At 36.4% G+C, this 20,693-nt stretch overlaps 1 protein-coding gene across 1 annotated transcript in view; it reads right to left on the bottom strand.

Moving 5' to 3' along the window:
• Positions 1-20,693, bottom strand: part of vax2 (ventral anterior homeobox 2) — a 38,244-nt gene that overhangs the window by 7,037 nt on the left and 10,514 nt on the right. The gene's annotated exons all lie outside the window — the stretch shown is intronic.

Here is a 20,693-nt window from a genome sequence, read left to right as displayed (position 1 = left end):
ACAACTTGGCACAGCCACAAAGTGAGGTAATCCTCTTTCACATTGATTCCTCATTATTTTCAATGGGAAATATATATCATAGTTTTGAAGAAGATGAAGAATGAGAAAGAAGTTTGGAGAAGATTAGGTGCACAAAAAGGAAATAAAGGGATCCAATGCATGAACATTAGTCACAGGAGCAACAAGCCATATTGAGAAAACATATTGAGTCAGTTTCTTCAGAGACCACACTCGTGTCTAATTTCCTTTGAGGGACACACCTCATGTTTCCATCTCTTGAAGGAGGGGTGTTTGTTGGGTTTTTTCATAATTCATGAGAGGTAGTCTGTGTGGTATAAAGGGAAAGATATTGGACAGTATCGTGCACAAACATACTAAAGTGAGAGAAACTAGAGCGTTGATTGTTGTTTGTGAAAGGTGAACTGAACTGAGTGTGCCTAACTTTGGCTACAGTTAAAGGTTTAGTATGCAGGATTTTTACCAAAAGGGTTAGGGTTAGTATAGACCGGGGAGGGTAATTAAGTTCCCCAAGGGGCCACATGAGATACTGTGGCCCCTTGGCCACAGTATCTCATCTCAGTTGCCGGGGGCCAGACCAATACTCTGAACCTAATTCTGCTCAACATTAATTTCATTGCTAATTTTTGTGCTGCTATGATGTGTTGATAAGACTACAGGTGCATCTCAATAAATTAGAATATGACAGAAAAGTCCATTTCCAGTAGTTCAAGTCAAATAGCCCCAACCAAGTATTGAGTCATATAGATGGACATACTTTTCAGAGGCCAACATTTCCATTTTAAACATACTTATAAAGTTGGTATTTTGTAATGTTCAAACTTTTTGAGACACTGAATTTTAGGTCTTCATTAAATGTAAGCCATAATCATTATAATTAGAAGAAATTAAATAAATGTAGACATGAAATGTTTCATTCTGCGTGTAATGGATCCATATCATGTGTTATTTCCATTTTTTTTATTGAATTACTGACATAAAATAACTTTTCTATGATATTCTAATTTATTGAGATGCACCTGTATGTTAATGTGGAGTAAGTAAAAAAAAAAGTTTAAAGTCCAATCATTAGCTCACTTTCCCATTTATTTCAAACACAACATCAATTCACAACCACAAAAACAATGTAGAGCATGTTTTGCGGTAAACCAGCAATTTATTATCTTTGTAACTTTGTGTAGTTGATTTTTGGACTTAGTTCAACTATCAAAATTGTGAACGATGAACGTGAACTAGTTTATTTAAATCTGTGTAAGCTGAACTTTGAGCTTTAAATTTAGAAGTACAGTGACTCAAAACAGGAAGTTTTAGATTCTTTACATAATAAAAATAACAAAATCCTTCTGATTTTACTCCAGTTTCTTAATTCTAAACTTATTTTGTCTTTGTGCTGCACTTCTAATGCTAAAACTGATTCACATCTCATGAACTATTCACACTGTTTTCCTCTTTTTGACATCATAACGTGCGCAGATCACTGACGTTTCACCTACTAACACGAACTCTCCCTGACATTATCCCCTTTACACGACCAGAATTTGACAGTTTACAGGCTGAACGCACGTGTGGGTGACTTCTCTGTGACCTCTGACTCGATGCATATATCTACGAGCCGTGGCATGCTCCGGGAGCTCACGGTTGCGAGCGGTGAGAGCACGCAACACCTCAGCAGCAAACAGTCATACATGCAGAAATCCGTGCAGAACAAGCAGAGATGCTGTAATCCCCTGGCGCCAGCCACTGGATCAAATCTGTTGTTTGTTTCTGCACATTTGATCATAGATGGTCCTGTGCACTTTAGCTCCTCTCACACTTCAAGGCTCTGATGCAGGGACGGACAGAGATATCAGAGCTTTGCTATCAGTCACAACAGAGAAAATAGAAAAGAAATGTAGTCTTTGAAAATATAGTAGTATGTACACTACAGGCCAAAAGTTTGGAAGCAATATCAAATTTGTACAAAAAAGACCATAGTTTCATTTCTTGTCTTTTGTTAACATTTATTCAGCAATGGTCTGGTAACATCAATCTACACCAAAAGGTAAATTGAGGAAAATGGTCCAATTCAATAAAGGTAAAGTATGATCATGCAGTAAACACATCCAAAAATCCAAAGTATCCATACTGGTTTTTAAGAAGGCCATTGTGAAAAGATTGCTTGCAAACTTTTTGCCTGTAGTGTAGTAGAAGGGAGTATGCAAATGCACCATAAATCAGCATTTTCTGCAAAAGAGATATCGGAGCTTTGCTTTCAGTCACGACAGAGAAAATAGAAAGAAATAGAGTCTTCGAAAATAAAGTAGTATGTTGGAGTAAGAAATAAGTAGATGCAAATGCACCACAAATCAACATTTTCTGCACAATAGGAAAAATTATAATTTAATTACAAAAAGAGTCAGAATCTGCACCGACGTCAGCAGAGTTTCTTCATCACGCCATCAGATTGAGAGAAGCTCGGTGAACTCTGCCTGTCCTTGTTTCGCCGTGTTTAATTGATGCGCAGCGCTGCATCGCTTTAATGTATAGCGTGTGGAAAAGTCAGGGCTGGGTGGGATGCTGATTGGAGGGCACGTTGGGGTCACAGCAGATCGTTGCACGGAGAGGAACCTCTGAGAGGAATCACACACATGAAAAATGTATACGATCCTGACCGAGTTTCACCGCAGGGTGCCTTGCTGCCAGGCGAGCAGGCTGCAGGGTTATACTGCAATAATTTCAACTTGTCTGTAGGAGGAATTAGATCAAATATTGGTACGGTCTTGTTAGGGCGGGGCGATAAGTTAATAATCATCTTTTAATGGGATTATATCAGGATGGAATCATGTATAGAGATATTGTGATAGACAATTACATCACAGTTATACAACTAATGACATAAATGACAAAAAATGAAAAAAACTGGATTTCTCTGGTAAATTATTTTTTATTAAAATGGAATAAAATGTAATTTATATATACAGCACTTTTACGACTGGGCACAAGTCTCAAGAATATTGGGGAAAAAAGTTGTGTCTCCACGTGGTATACATATTGAACTATTTACATGTTTACAGCCTCTCCTGTCCTCTCCTCTCAGCTCTGTGTAAACAGATTGTCAGTGAATATTTGTCACGTGACCGTTCGTCTCAGCAGAATCAATCATGGCTTCACAGTGTCTCTGAGGAGCAGAATTTAATGTTTTTAACAGGATCTAGTTATTACAAACGCTTTACTTTTGAGAAATTTAGAATAACTTGATTTTGACAGAAATATCCCAATTTTAAGCTTCGTTTTGGTCACTTTTTCTAAGATAAACTATTGTCACTGATGATCCGTTCAAGGACTGTCTGAATGTTTATATTTCAACAATAATGCCTCTTTATTTCTATGATAAATGCTCTATATTTGGTGACAATTTAAAGAAAACAAACATTTCAAAGGATAATTAGAAATCAACCAATTAGGATTACAAATTGCACAATGCAACAAACATGTTTATCCCTCCTCTCTTTCCCACTCATCCTCACCTGCACCCTGTATATGTTGACCCGACACTACATTGAAAGTTATTTATGCACACGACAGACAATCTAATCCTGATCAGTGGGGATTGGAAGCAGACGACTTAAGAGGAAACTCCTGCAGCAGCAGAAAGGTGTAAAGCCTGCAAAGGGTCAGAGGCTTGATTTCATAAAAAAAGTTTCATAATCTTTTCTTGACTGCACAGGAAAGCAAGTAAAGGAACAATGTATAGAGCAAGGCTTGTGTGAGCACATACACACGCAGAGGTCACATGTGGGCTGAACATGCGACAGTCTCACTCACACACACACACACACACACACACACACACACACACACACACACACACACACACACACACACACACACACACACACACACACACACACACACACACACACACACACACACACACACACACACACACACACACACACACACACACACACACACACACATTTCAGTGAGCGAAACCTCTCACATGATCCCATTTATCTGTAAGACCCTCTGCTCTCTCACTGTGTGGGTTTCAAACAACAATTTTGGGTTGAAATTGGAAAAAAAATGAGGTTTCTCAAAAGGTAGATGCTACAGACTTCAAATAGCATCTTAACTCAAACGATCCTAAAACGCACGGTGAGTTAGTTCTTACAGTTTCATCTCAGCCTTTAATGCTCTTAAATTACAGTAAGACTTGAGCAACAAAACACTGACTTCTGGGAAAAGACTTTTGCAGCTCGTTGCACCTCACAACACACACTGGTATTACACCACTCACTAGTTTTAAACTACTTTTCTTGTCTCTTTTGTACACTGTAAAAAAAATCAATGAAAAGAAAAACCCCACCCACCACTTCAAAAGTGTGTTTTCTTTCAACGACTGCTAAAGCTTCGCCATTTATCATAGAAAAGAAAGAAATTATCCTCAGAATATGAACCCTCCGGCAGTCCTTGAATGGATTACAGGTTACAAATGTTTGTTAGAAAAAGTGACCAAAACGAAGCTTAAAACTGTGATATTTCTGTCAGAATCAATTTATTCTACATGTCTCATTTAAAACATCTCCCATAATAAAGATAAAAATCATTAAATTCTGCTCCTCAGCAACACTGTGAAGCCATGATTGATTCTGCTGAGATGAACGGTCACGTGACAAATTTTCACTGAAAACCTGTTTACACAGAGCTGAGAGGAGAGGACAGGAGAGGTTGTAAAATGTAAATAGTTCAGTATATTTAGCATGTGGAGACACAATTTCTTTTACAATATTCATGACACTTGTGGGCACTTGAAAAAGTGTGCTATGTATAAATTTAATTTTATTCCAATAAAAAAAAAGAAATATCAGAGAAATTCAACTTGCGTTTCTTTTTTTTTTTAATGATTCATGTCATTATAATTGTGTTACTCTTCACAAAAGACATTTTTGAGTTGATTCCACTTCTAGTCATGATTATGCTGATTCCATAGAGCTGCAGTGATACAAGGCCACAGTGAGTAAAATGGAAAAAGAGCAATAAACGCCCTGAAATGGCCTGTTGGGGTTCACAGGGTTAAGTATTCATACTTTATAAAGTGATTTTGTTTGTAACTTTTGCACTTAGTAACTTTCCTTTGTGCCACACAAACTGAACCACTGCTTCTTCTCCTCTGGTGGCGTGTTAACACAACACCTTCGTGCAGCTGGTGCCAGTTTATCTTTTAAAACAGCAGAAGGACGAGGAGCTCGGCTAATTGGGTGGCACAAGTTATAAGCCAAACATAGCCTTGATTGTGTTTGGAGGTAATCGGGCCGGCTGCCGGTAACTATAGTATCACTGCTCTCTAAAGGCTCAACAGGCAGTAAGTGAGAGCATAGTTTCAGCTGCTGACCACGACACAAATAATGAGATCGGAGAGGATCCAGCAGCTCAGAGAGGAACACTGACGCCAACAAGTCTCACTGTCCAGTTTCATTTATTTACACTAATATCTCAAAAATCACACATTTGCCTCAGAATGCTTTATAAAAGGTGGTGGAGGAAGTAGTCAGATACTTTAAATGGGTAAAAATAAAACCACTTCAGGTAAAAATCCTGCATTTTTCCTATTTTAAATAAATAAATAAAAACCAATAGATGGTGGTTCTTTTGTGTTTTTCCTTTTTTTTTTAAATGTAATGTATTATTATTATTATTATTATTATTATTAATAATAATAATAATATTTATTATTATTATTATTATTATTATTAATAATAATAATAATAATAATAATAATAATAATAACAATAACAATAATAATAATAAATGTCCCCCTTTTGTTGTATTGTTATTTTTTGTTATTACTTGGTTGTTCTTGTTATTTAAAATGCTTAAAAAAATCTATAAAAATCCTTGTAATTTTAAAAATGTTTATATGGATTATATCATTATGATCAACTTGTCAGTTAAAAAAAGTATGTTTTAATTTAATTACATTTTTAATTTAAATGTAATTTTTAATTACATTTTTATAGAATTTTTAATTTTGAAATTCATGAATTTATTGTAATAAAAATAATATATTTTTGCCATTTTTATGACATCAGCTAATAATATATGGTTGTCGTTATAATATCGTACCGTGATTTGCAGCCCTATGAGTAAATGTACTTAGTTACTTTAGGAGATCTCTGTCCTGGGAGGATGTAAATGTAGCAGTGAGGAGGGATCCCTCCGGCCGGACGGACAGACGGGTGACGTATTGCGGAGGCCCAGAGGGAGGGACGGAGCAGATAAGAGGGGAGATGGAGGGCGGGTGGGATAAGCAGCAGAAATGATCTGCTGCTTCTATATTTCTTCCTCGTTAGCTCACACACTGCTTCGCTCTAAAATCTCTCTCTGTATTTTACTCATGCGCCACCGCCTGCCAAGCACCCACATCCCTTTAAAAGCTTTCACTCCAGATGAAACTCCCGACCAATCCCTCTCCTTTATCCCCGCGCCGAGGGTGCGGCTCAGTCTTCTGTTCACATCGCAGCCCTCCTGTCCACAGCCGGGTGGAAGGAGGAAAAGGAAAAAAGAAAAAAAAAATCGCTTGCTGGTGTTTTACAGGGATTTTATTAGAGGGGGGAAATGATGAGAAGAGAAGAAAGCAAAGCTGCCTTTGGTACATCTACACTATTGGATGTAAATCCTTTTTAATGGGATCCAGGGTTCAGAGCTGGGGCAGAGATTACCAAGGGAGATCTGGATCTGCCGTGACCTGCATTTGCCCCGGCCTCGCCCTTTGCACCCCGCCCCGCCGCACTCTGGCCTACCGGGGCCAGGAGGTTAGGACGCGGCAAAACCAAGACTAGTGGAAGAACAGATGTGACAAAAACATATTTAAATTATTTACTCATGTTCATATCGTTGCGTTTTCAAGGTCAGGTACATCTCCAACTGCCTCTGTGTTACATGTTACATTTTTCTGTACCGCTTCATAATTTAATACTATATCCACAGATATACAGCAGCCATGCAGATATTTATGTCATGTAAGTACTTTATGTATAATTCCAGTGGTGGATAAAGTATTCAAAGTACTAATACCACACTGTGACATTACTCCACTACAAGTAAAAGTCCTGCATTCAAAACTTAGTGACGTAAAAGTACAAAAGTATCAGCATCAAAATGTACTTAAAGTATCAAAAGGAAAAGTACTCGTTATGCAGAATGGACCCACTCAGATTGTTTTATATATTCTAAAAATATTATTATGTTATTTGTTTTGATGCAGATAGGGCTACTTAATATACTTTTATGAGGTAAAAAAAAGGTATAATCACTTTAAATGTAACATGTTTTTATGGGGTTTTTTTTAATGCTAAATCTCGACCTGAAAAGTAACTAAAGCTGGCAGCTAAATGTAGTGGAGTAAAACTACAATATTTGCCTCAAAATGTAGTGGAGTAGAAGTATAAAGTTACTTCTGTATCTGAAGTTGTTGTGACGACTGAATTTCCCCACTGCTGGATAAATTAAGTCTTTATTATGAGGAGACAGCTGCCTTTTAAAGAAATAATATGCAACTTTCCCACATTAAACCATTTTTACAGCCCTTTTTTTCCCCAAACCCAGATAAATCTGTACTTTTTAATCAAGCTAAAGATACGTTTCATTTAGTCAGTGTTGTGAACAAGTTAATTTCTTTTGGGACTTTTTTTAAATGCTTCAACTCCATGTGTCATTTCAAATTCATGGCCAAAGTGGCTGCAGACTTTCTGACTAGAATTTGTATAAAAATCAATCAAAAAGTTATGTGTGTGCCCATGTTAACTGGTGACTTTCAGCCCAAAGCGCCCTCGGTTGGCATTGATGGCAAACACAAACGTTTATGTATTTCATATTGATTAACCTAGAATTGAAAGCTTTTACAAGTTCAGTTTCAACAGCTGCCGACATGACGAGCAGCCATGATTCAGTTGAGTCAACAGTTAACAGGGTCGCTCTTAAACCGTAACACGAGGAAACTATGGGAGGACAACACGACTCGTCTGGGAACAAACTTTGACACACTTGCATGCCACGAAATGTTCTCACATGCAAAATGCTGCAAAATGTTACGTTCAGTTCACCAGAAAGCATGTTTAATATACACGCGTTCATGCACAACGCTGCATTTACTCGCCTTTCAATGGATTTTATTTTTAGAGATTACTATGCAGGAAAAAAACAATTTATCAGCTCATACAAAGATAATCCCACTGAATCATCACTTTGTTTCTGCAGAGACGCTGCGCTCTCACTGTATTATCTCTTATCTTGTCATTTTGTTGTGTTTGGAACGTTTATGGGTGTCACCCCCATGGGCACAAAGCTGCAAAAGTAGCCGAGCGATGCACCAGAATAACTCCTGTTGAGCCAGCAGGGAGGGGCCAAGTTTGAATGTTGTGTTTACAAACAGTAAGTGACAAATCCTGCAATCCCAGTGTACCTTTAAGGCTCGGTAATTTACTGAGCAGGTGGGCACTGTAGTCTTTAACAAATGTCTCTAAAACAGGAGTAAATATTGCATTTTTCTGGGACTTTTTGGGTGCTCAAGTAAATATTTACAACAGCTGAACAGCGTTTGCAAGATTGATTCAAAATAAACTACGCTGCCCATGTTTACTGATGTGTTTTTAATGGTTTTTGGACCATTGAGCTCTATGACACACAGGGAATAAGATATATTAGACTTCAGCTGATTGTTGGTTTTGGTATTTTAATGGTATTATACTTTTTAAGAAAAATACATGATCACCAGCCAGGTCATGTACAGTTAAGTCAGCTGCCGATTTAGTTAATTCTACATGTAAATTGTGTCTGAAAGAAATAAAATAATCCAATAAAAAAAGAAAAGGGAAACTAAATAAATAAAAATAATAAAAAATGGAAAAAATAAAGTCAGTAAAAAAAAAAAATGTACATTTAAATAATATAAAGGGAACTAAATAGGAAAATAAATATTTACAGGAATTAATGCAAGGCAAATAAACAAAAAGGGCATTTATATTATGTCACATTTTATTAAATAATTAATACCTACATTAAATGTTGTTTTTTACTAACATAGTCATTTATTTTTTATGATAAAAATATTTATTATTTTGGCAGCTTTAGCCCTCCATAGGAATTAAGGAAAATAAATAAATTATTTAAAAAAATAACAAATTAAAAGTTTAAAGGAAGTTTTAAAAAAAATGAAATTATTTATTTAAAATAATAATAAAAATGTATAAATATATAAAGGGACATAAATAGGAAAATATATATTTAGACACTAGGTGAGGGATAAAACTGAGGGGATGAGAGGTAAATGTATGCAGGGCGGGGTAAATTCAAGGTCAGGGAGAGATGATCGGGCCTGGCATGCATGAACACACAGGCCAGTCGGGCAGAGGTCAGCCAATCGGAGGCCTGCGCCGCGAATCCAAACAGCTGCAAAGAGAGCGAACTGGGCTAGAGGTAGAAAGGTTAAGCCAGATCAAGACCCAGCGTACAGATCCACCACCATCCATATGTGTCTATACAATAAATCAGCTAAGCCCCGTCGCAGCGTGATCCAAGTCAAAGTCGGCATAAAGATGATATTTGTTTGTTTATGATTCTGCTCCTTGTGTAGTTATCACTCTGTTTTTAATCACTGTGATGCAACAAAGCTGCACTGATCTGAGCTGCAATGCGGGGGAGCATTAATGTGATATAACCCTCCGTAATGCCCATAATGCAGAGTGAAATGCAGGATTGTGACCGTAAAGTCTTTAAGAAGGACACTTGGTGACAGTCTTTCACACTTTCTATGACCCCTCCAGCAGCCCGGTGCTCCCGCTGTGACCCCGCTCAGACCCCCTGATCCCAGGCATGTGATGAGCCACAGCACACAATGAAAACTCTTTTCCGTGGAGGTTGTACCAGGCGGGCCGGCGGCCATTCGACTGTACGTAACACACCAGTGGACACTCGGCTAGATGTAAAGTAATGCACCAGTGGAAACCAGAGTGTGTTCAGCTGTGACATTACTGAAGGAACCAGAAAGTAATGGGCTGAACCAGTGACTTACCCAATTGTGTGTGGCAGTCTCTTTAAAAACTCTTTAGATTATTTTAATGACACCAGCGTCAATTAATGGCAATTAAAACTATTGACATTTGTGATTAAAACGAGGGACGTGGCCCATTAGTCAACTAAACACCTGAAATACTAACATTTGAATTAAATTATTATTGTTTTATAAATGTACAAATTTTAATTAGAGTGACATAATTTGCACTGGCATCAAATGCTACTTTATGTAAAATGATATTTAGATTTTGACTAATGTTAAAAATCTGCCACGTTCCGAAAAAAAAAAAAATTATTTGTTTTTTCCCCTTTAAAAAAAAAAACGTATTACTATTTTTTTTTATTAATGTACTCATTAAAATTACATTGACATAATTTGCACAAACTCAAATATTTCTTTATAAGTTTCCTAAAGAATATATTTTTCAAAATTCTAATTTTTTACATCTTTATTTTTCTATATTTATAATTGATGGTCTGCACCTAAAATACTAGCATTTTAACATAAATTATTATTATTTTATTAAGGTACACATTAGAAATACATAGTGACATAATTTGCACTGACTTGTCATGTCTTCCTGGTGCTGTATAAAAAGAAAATCTTTTTTTTTAGTGTTAAAAATCAGGTACATTTCATCAAGATTTATTTTTCTCAAGATATTGTTTAACTTTTAATTTTATTCTTTTAACATTAGTTTGCACCTGAAATACTTAATTTTTAACTTAAATTATCATTATTATCTTATTAGTATAAGCATTTAAATTATATTTACATACAATTAAAATATTGATTTTCCTTAAAAAATATAGTTTTAAATATATATTTTTTTCGTTATTTTTATTTAGTGAGTTATGTTTTATAGAATGATGTGAAATGTTAATATTCACGGTGCAAAGTGCCACATTTCAGAGACATTTAAGATACGTTTTGGTGTCCAATATGTGATAAATGATTTAAAATGGCTCATAAAATATCTGCAATATATTTTTCAGACCATGTTGAACTTTATATATTTTGTTATGGTCTGGACTGTTTTCTGACTGTTTTCTAAGACTTCAAACTGGTTTAAATTTCAGGAAAAAAAATTGGTTGTAAAGAATACTGGTGATGAAAACTGCCAACTGTTTTGATAAATTTACTTTTGAGGCTAGTTGAGCCATTTGAAGAACCAATCGATGGAATTGGTGTAAGAAATGGGACAATCCGAGGAGCCTGTAAATGCACCATTTGTCTCGGCGGAAGTCGTTCTAGTTTTGATCGCTTAAAGTCTCTCAAGTCGGCTGGTCATTGTCTTAATTTGAAGGGCATTTCCTGTCTGTGCCACTAAACTTTTAAAATAGTTCACGTCCATTTTAGCGTAAACATTTCTCCTTAAACTAATGGTTTTCATTCAGTGTTATTTCCATTTGTTCCACCTGTTCTGTTGTATTGTACCTTTTCAATCATTTGTGTTTCATGCTTTTATTGTGAAGAGTACGGAAGTTGTGTTTTGAACCATTAAGGTAACAGAGGAGGTGACCTCAGTGTCCTCTGGAGGATTTCTAAGAATTATATCTCTGGCATTGAAGCAGCATTTGTGTGTGCTGAAACTGGACAGTCTGACCAACATTTGTTTTCCTTTTCAAATCCATCAGTTTAAGATTACAAAACCATGGATCACAAACGGTCACTTCCTGACAGATATACAGTCATGGAAAAAAACATTAGACCAGCCTTGTTTTCTTCCAGTTCTTGTTTAATTTAATGCCTGGTACAACTAAAGGTACATTTGTTTGGACAGATATAATGATACCAACAAAAATAGCTCATAAGAGTTTAATTTAAGAGCTGATATCTATTTTCCATGGTTTTCCTGATAATAACCAAAATCATTATCAAGAAAACCATGGAAAATGTCTCGATATCAGCTCTTAAATAAAACTCCTATGAGCTATTTTTGTTCTTATCATTATATCTGTCCAAACAAATGTACCTTTAGTTGTAGCATGCATTAAAATGATCAATAAAGTGAAGAAAACAAGGCTGGTCTAATATTGTTTTCCATGACTTTATAACAGCTCTTCAAGTCCACAATCACATCCAGCTTCCTCCTCATCAACATCACACTTCCACCACAATCACATTCCACCTGACCCCGGGACCTCCATCACCTAACTTTGCCCGAATAAACCCGATCCGGTCCTCCATCTCCGCAGCACATGTCCAGCCAGGTTCAGCCAGGGGTTAACCCCGTCTTATAGAATCGCTGGTAGATATGGCTGCCTAATCCTCCTTAGTGCAAAAGCACTTGGGACTGTTATGAGGCCCACCTCTCTCTCTCTCTCTCTCTCTCTCTCCCTCCTCCCCTCCCCTCCCCTCCCGTCCTCCGTCCATTCAGGGCCCGAGCACCCCTCCAGGTTCAGATAACAGCCTTCACCTCCTCGGTCTGTGCTGTTCGAGATGTGCTGCGCTCGCTCGCCAAAGGAACCAGCAGGCGTTTGAATGTGGTCCATGACTTTTCCTGCATGTCACCCCGCAGTCACTCCAATCACCTTCGGCATGTTTTTTTTTTGTTTTGTTCTTTTAGGAGTCATATCTAATTTTACAGCCACAGCTGGCAAAAGCAAGGTTCGAAAAAAAAAAAGAAGAAAAGAATCGAGGACGGTTTCCCATTCAGCTGTCTGATTTGTGGACACTCTTTTATCGCCGTGTTTTCTGCCTGTGCTGAGGCTGCAGCAGTGCACCAGTTTCACCCTATAATAATGATAATTATAGTCATCTTTAACGTGCACAAATGTGGAAATTTGCTGCACAGGCTGGTTAAAAACACAATTGCAAAACATATAATAAATAACACAACATGCACTTTACAGACAAAAAAAAAACAGACTTGTTTCTCGTGTGTTTATGAATTTAGCAAAGGTATTTTATTTGGTATGAATAGACTAATTTTCCTGAGGTCAATTAAATTTTTTTTGCTTGTTTTAAAGGAGATGAACAGGTTCAGACAGATTTTGTTGAGCTTTTTTGTTTCATCTTTGCTTTATAAATGTATAAATACAGTTTATCTTCAAACCATGCACGCATATTAAAAGTTAATCTTGTTTATATGGTATGAATCTGATTAACTGATTATATAAAAGTGCTGCATTGCTTTTTAAAATAAATACTCTGTAAACTTTAAGTGCAATATTTATTTTATCATAATATCTTCCTGCTTCAACAGGTTGATTATTAATAAAAACAGGCAGAAAATAAATAACGACATTATGGTCACTCACAATAACCAGCTCCTTATTCTGATATTCTGTTAATAAAAATCTACATTTGTTTATCTAAAGAACAGAAAAAAGACATTATGCAGCTACTTTCCTCTCTTATTTTGACTAAAGATTTGTGCATCTTGTGTCTTCATTTTATTTTGGCTTCCTGTCAAATTCATTTTCAACTTTGATTTCTATGAGTTTCTTTCAGTGTGTTATTGTGTTTTGTTTCATTTATGGAAAACAAATTCCAGGCAAAATGAAAGTGCATAGAGGTGAAGAGAAAGAACAGAGAGAAACAAAAAGAAACAAAAATTATTAAAGAGGCTAAAAACATGATGTGTATTATTAACATGATTTCAATATTTCAGTTGTTGCATTGCAAGTTTGTGTTTTTGTTGCATAGATGGTGGATGTTATCTGTTTTTTTCTGTTTCTTATTATTTATTATCGTATTGTTATTTGACTTTTTATGTAATTGTACTTGTAATTGTTGAGTATGTAAGGGCACTTCATAAATGTTACTTGAAATGCTAAAAAATAATCAATAAAAATCCATGTTGAAAAAAAAATTCAGTTGTTTAAATATCACAGTTATACCGGTATATCGTGACACATCTGATTTCTGCAAAACAATTACTTTCCCTTCTGATATTTAAAGCACACCATACATATTTTCTTTCACTAAGCATCAAGTAATTTAACCATGAATTACTGTGTGCGTGTGCTGTTTGGTGGTGAGGATTTTTCTGCTTCTCCTCTCCATGTCTGGAGGCATCCACACAATAATAATGATAATAATAATAATATCATTATTATTATTATTTTGTCTATTTTTTTTTTTTTGTCTATTTAATTTATTCTATTTGTTGCATTTGAAATGCTAGCACTTTTATTTGTAATTTTTCTTTTTACATTTTTTACATTAAATTTAAAGTTTTACTGTAAAAACAACAACAGAAATTTGCCTTAATTTTAAATTTTAAATTTGTAATTTCACATTATATTAATTGACAGATTTTAAACTTTTATTTTATGGTTAATATTTGTCGTAAAAGTTATTTATTTTTTATGGCACTTGCACTTAATGTAGAAAAAAGTCCAAAGTATTTCAACCATGAATTAGTGTGTGCCGTTTGGGGAGGATCCTGCGCCTCCTCTCTGTGTCTGGAGGCTCCCACACAGGTAATCTGCCCGCTGAATTGCACGCAAATTTGCTTTGCAAATGAAACAAAGTGGCTGCATGAACAACCTCTGACCACGATGGCAACTTGGGCAATCAGTGTGTGTATCTGTGAGAGTGAAAACCTCTTGTATCCAATTTTGCTGATTTCCCTGTTTTCACATCAGTTGAAGGATTACACGGCCCTCCATATGTTTGGAAAATTACACCATCCTTGGCTTCACACACACTTCACTCTGCCAGGAGCTGATGAAACAAGTCAATTCAATCTGAGAGAGTGATTAAGGACAAAGGCAAATACGACTTAATTGCTATTATGTCCTTCTGATTATCTAATCAACTGATTAGATAATCAACGAGTTTCTTCCCTGACCATAAGCCAGTCGGACAAAAGTTCCCGTTCCGAGGACGACACCGGCGCTTTAGGGGTCAAAGTTTCTTTACAAACATTTACAGTGAAAGCACAAAGCAGCAAGTGTTTAATCCGTCTGTCTGTGTCCCTTCCTATCTCTTTCTCCATTCTGAGTGTTTGGACAATCCCCGCACTGTGCTGCCTCCTCTTCGCTACATCTGCACGGCTATACGTCATGGCCGGGTCCTCTGCGCTCCAGACGAGTGGCCAGACACCGCCTGTCTGGGCCGTCATGGAGAACAATGAACACAACGAGCACATTCACTGTACGTAGACGAACACATAAACACAACTTGTCGTCTTGTCTCCTCTCGCCTCTTGTCTTCAGAGGAAAGCACACATTTCCTACAGTACGTGGTACAAAAACTGAGTCTTTTCTTGTCTCACGAGAGGAGAAAAAAAGCAGAAATATATATTTTTTTCAAGCCCAGAATGTGCTCCTGTGTCCACCAATGCCGTAACTATTACAGAATTGTCTGGAAAACCCAAACCAGTATCAAAAATGCCTCCTGGACGGCCTAAAATGCTGGAATCTGCATCAACAAGTCTGCAATGCTATGAACCAAATCTGATATTGCTTATACTGGTATTTACTGAGTTGTGGCTGCACTTTAAATTTTTTTGTCTTATTACTAAATACAGATGTATTTCTTGAATAACTTATGCTTTTTTTCAGCTAATTAGCAAGTCCAGGTGTCATCAACAAAAAAACTGGTATCGGAACATCTCTAATAATTATACAATCGTTAATTCATGGATTAAATTTTAAACCATAGGCAGGTGTAACGTCTTAACGGGGAATTTAGATTTGCCAGGTTTCATAAGAGGTCGTACAAGGGTCACCTGGATTTTTATAGAGCCTGACTCTGGTGCTCATGATAATGCTATTAATGTGTTTTATTAATAGATCACTTTTCAAGACACTCAAAAGTGCTTCAACCTTTTAACACCCAACTTCTTTTTAAATGTTCGCCTGTCTGGCATACCCAAAAGGAAAAGCTTCAAACAAAAGGATTCATTTGAACAACCCCGACAGAATACAGGCGTCGTTTTAAACACATGCTTAATGTTGTGATCGGTCAACGTTTGGTGAGGTTTAGGCACAAAAACTACATGCCTAGGTTTCATAAAATATCATGATTTGTTGTAAAATGGCTACGTTTGTTGTATGTTAATAAATTTGTGAACAACAATCTCCTCTGTGAAAGTCCTCCCCGTGTGGACATCGAAAATACATTTTCCCTTGAAAGAAACATAACTGAAAATGCAGTTTAGTTGAACAGGACTTCATTTTTAGGGGACGAAGCTGATTTGAAAGGTAATGTCTTTAGTATAGTTTAGCATGTGGCTAAAACACAACCTAAACTCCATCAAGTTTTTTTGGTCATCGTCTATAAGAAGTCATATTTGAACTAGAAGATTTCTAAAGAAATTTTGAGTGCGCTCGACTCTGGCCCGTGACTCTACCCATACATTAGATTACAATTTCAACTGTTTACGCCCAAACCATAACTCTGACAGCTTTAGCTGTTTTCCTACGTTTTAATGTATAAATTATTTCTGTAGTGGTATCAGCCGCCTCGAGCGCAGTTTCAAAATTAATTTTTTTACAAAATTTTCTCTCCCTCTGCACTCTAGTGATGATGTCATCCACTCTAGTCTCCCCATAAGGTAACATTGGGGGGATTTGGGGGGAAACAAAAAAAACCCTTAGAAAAGTGACAGCACACTTGTCATGGTCAAGCCGGTCGATTTAATACCGTTTTAGTGTATGTGCGATCAAAACTCTGGGAAGAGTAGTCGACTGAAAAAAAAACACGGAAGAAATGGAAGAATAATAAAATTAGGAATAAGCCCAGTGAATAGTATATAGTGTGCTTTTTCAAGCACACTCAATAACTAGTTGAGTAACTAAGACAAGCATTATGCTAGAACTACATAAATCACCCAACATATTCTCATAAAGGGGTTCAAAAGATTCTCCAGCAAAACTTTTGCAGCACAAATTCTATGATCGTCTATCTTACAAAATGTGACAAGCCACTGAAACACATTGTGTGTATGTGACAACCGCTGTTGTGCCCTACATTTCAATCACTGTTTTCAACACATAAGTCGTGTTTCCATCAACGGATTTCTATGTCCATTTTGAAGATTTACATGAGAAAAGCTTGATGAAAACATGAAAATGCAAATAAAAGTTTTTATGCTCGCTTGAGGTGTTTTTTGTCTTTTACTGTCAGAATAATTTCTGACATGGCGAACATTTAACTCACATGACTGATCAGAGGAAGAAGAAGAAGCTGACCGAAGTACGTTAATGCAGATTTGTTTATTCGCTCTAAATCAGCTCATGGAAACGTCCCTAATTCACTTTTTCTTTAGTGCTACATTTAGAATTTTCGCTTTAAATTCGCTTCGACTTTAATGGAAACACGGCTACTGTTAATGTCATAAAACGTTTAAGCTTAGGTATCAAAACCACTATCTATGAACAGGGTCAGGCTTAAAATGAGAAACCTATTGTAACTTGAAACAACGAGACATGAACGCAAGCCTCCACGTTTAAAGACTGGAGGTTTGACCCATATGCCACAAAACAGGTGAGCCAAGTGGTTCGCCTAAATCTCCACATAGCTTTGACAACTTTTCAACCACACCTGTATAAAACTAAAGACCTTCAGGCCAGTTTTTAGCTATGGGGTACAGGGTAAGTATATACAGTGATGGCATAGCATCTTGAGCAGGAGAGTTTTAAGAAGTTAAAAAATATTGTAACAGATCAACAGCAGCTTCAGGAGTCGTGATCTGACTCTGACCTCCCTCCGTGCAACAGAAAGCCACAAGGCAACAAAAAACACGAGACAGTAACAAAATGTAAAAGGTTTTCACAGCCGTCACTAAACTGAGCTGGAGGCTGTTTGGTATCAGAGAGTTGTCGGTCTGAGAGGAAAGACAGCAGGCAGGACATGAGAGGAAGTGTGACACTGATCTCACATGACTCGCACACCTGTCGGAGCTCAGCTGGTCCACATGGAGCTGCTCTAAAATCAGATGACAAACTTTAACCCCCAAAGACTTTGTGAGAAGCAGAATTCAAACAATGACAGATTTTGGACTTAATTAAGACGGACGAATGATTGCTTGATGTAGAAAATGTAACACTGAGTGTGAAAGTGAAAGTTGTTGGAAGTTTTTTTGTTTTTTGTGGAATTTATTTACCTCCTTCTTGGAAACTGAAAATATATAATACAAAATTTAGGTTCAAATAATATTTTTTAAATATATTTTCATAGTATTTAAATTATTTTTATATTAACATTATTATTATTATTATTATACTTATTATTATCATTATTATTAATAATATTATCATCATTATAATTATGTTTCTATTTATTTTATTATATTTGTTGTATTTGAAATGCTAGCACTTTTGTTTATTTTTTATTTTTATTTTTACAAATTTACAGTTTGTTTTTTAAGATTTCGTTTTACATTTTTTACATTAAATTTACATTTGCCTTCATTTAAAATTTTTAATCTACAATTTCCCATTGTATTAATTCACAGATTTCAACTTTTATTTTATGGTTAATATTTGTAATAAAAGGAATTTCTTTTTTTTTTTATGGCATTAGCACTTCATGTAGAAAAAAGCAAAAGAAAAACCCTGTCAAATAATACAGTTAATTTCTGGAAATACAGTGTAGGTAATCAAAAATCAATTTTTTCAATGAGAACATAATAAGAATTGGGGATTTTTACTTCAGAAAACCCTGTTTCCTTCTTCTACCTAAACTGTTTTTTTTATTTAGAATGGAGATTTTTACATTTGTGATAGTGTAAAACACATTTGAGCAGCTCCTCCACCAGTTACAGCCTGGTTACATTAGATCAATATCCAGTTTAACGGTTTCCTCAAACATAAACAAAACAAGAGAACAGATGCAAACATTTGCTCACATCTGTGCATTCTTCCTGCAGCTTCACAATAAAGATTAAACATGACTCCCTCACTGAGCTTGCTCCCATTTGCTGCAGGATTAAAACCAGTTTAACACAGTCCAGAGACCATTAAACCCATAGCTTCTCCATGGAAGGGCTGCAAACAACAATAGACTGAGACAATGGCAGCGTGCACGTCAGCTGCACTCGACTCAGGCAGACAGTGGAGGAGCTCAGAGTGACCACACAGCATGGTGTCTGAAAAGCTCCTGAAGTCACACACAGACCTGTCGGAGCAGGGAGGCAGACAAGCAGGACACATCCAACAAAGTCTTTTTCATGCAAGAGACAGAAAGCAGTTTGGTGGAATTTAGGTGAATGTGAACAAAGCTGCATAAACAGCATCAAAAATGTTCATTTAAGTAGTTTAAGATGAAAATGTGGGCTCCTTTTTGCACAAAAACAATAAGAAAAGCATCAGTTTTTGCTTCCCCTGTGTCTTTTACAGTACAGTTTTCAATAATTAGCCCCACAAATAAATATTAATGATCCTAATCCACATGCAGGAAACGTACCTTCACAATAAGAGCTGCAGCATCCCTGATCTGTGAGCATCCAGGAGCAAAATGATCAGAAAAGTAACTGAGGGGCTCTTATGTTTAAGATAGGGCTTTCTGTGTATGTGTGCATGTACTGTATACACACACACACACACACACACACACACACACACACACACACATACACAGCACCCCTCCTGCTGTGTTAGCCTGTAGCGGGGAGCCACCTGCCGGGATGAAGGGAGTGAGAGTTCCCGGGGTGGTAACGGATTACTCAGTAACGCGTTACTGAACGCATGATGAATTGTCCGTTTCCTCTCGCGATGCTGCAGCCATTAAGAGAGAAAAAATATGCGCGTTTCGGCTGCGTCATGCATTTCTTTTCTGCTATTAGACGCATTTTAGTTGGATTGGAAGTGAACTTTGAAGGAAAGTTGCACTTTTCTTCTTCTGCAGGGAAATATTTGCATTTGATCGACGACATTAATGTTGATTGGTCGGTTCTTACTGCACAGACACGCAGGCTAACGTGATTTAAGGTATTAATGATACCATTGCATGTGTTAGTTCTGCAGAAAATAATGAACAATAAGCAATAGATCGTTTGATTTTTCCCTAGACCTTAGATAGACTCCGCCCACGCTTTTTATACGCTCTTGTTCACTTTTTTCTTATATTCATGGTCCCAACATTATTTCCAAAGTTAAATCATGTTTTTTAAGGTGCATTTCTATGTTGCCTTATGTGGGAAATTACACATGTATATACAGTAAATAATGTGTTCTGATTATTTCACTTCTTCATCACATTCAGTTGGCAGTTATTGAGCTCTTGCGTCTTGGCGAAATACTTGACGCATTAATCTATTTATTTTCAACAATAAAATCATGGAAATATAAAGCCTTATATATAGATCACATATATGCAATAAAATAGGCCTATTAATAATATAACAATAATTTGTCTTTTTTTTTTTAAATCCACTTGTTTCTATATTTGTCTATGAAAGTAGATGAACATTTTTTTTCGTGTGTGTGTGTGAGTGTGTGTGTGTGTGTGTGTCTGCCTCATTGCGTGATCAGTTTGAATACCTGACCAAACTAATTGGAGTTACATTATGGGTCAATGACCAAATCCCCAAACATTGTTAAAAAACACTTAACGATCCAACCTCCCATATTACTGTAATTGGTATTTATGTTCCTGTCACCTTCACAATAAAAGTTTTGAAGAAGGTGTGTGATCAGCCTTTAATGTCTCTGATACCAGAAGA

Source organism: Centropristis striata, chromosome 17 (assembly GCF_030273125.1).
Source record: "Centropristis striata isolate RG_2023a ecotype Rhode Island chromosome 17, C.striata_1.0, whole genome shotgun sequence".
NCBI lineage: Eukaryota > Metazoa > Chordata > Actinopteri > Perciformes > Serranidae > Centropristis > Centropristis striata.
Note: the sequence above shows the minus strand (reverse complement) of the source record. Positions and strands in the feature narration are given on the sequence as shown.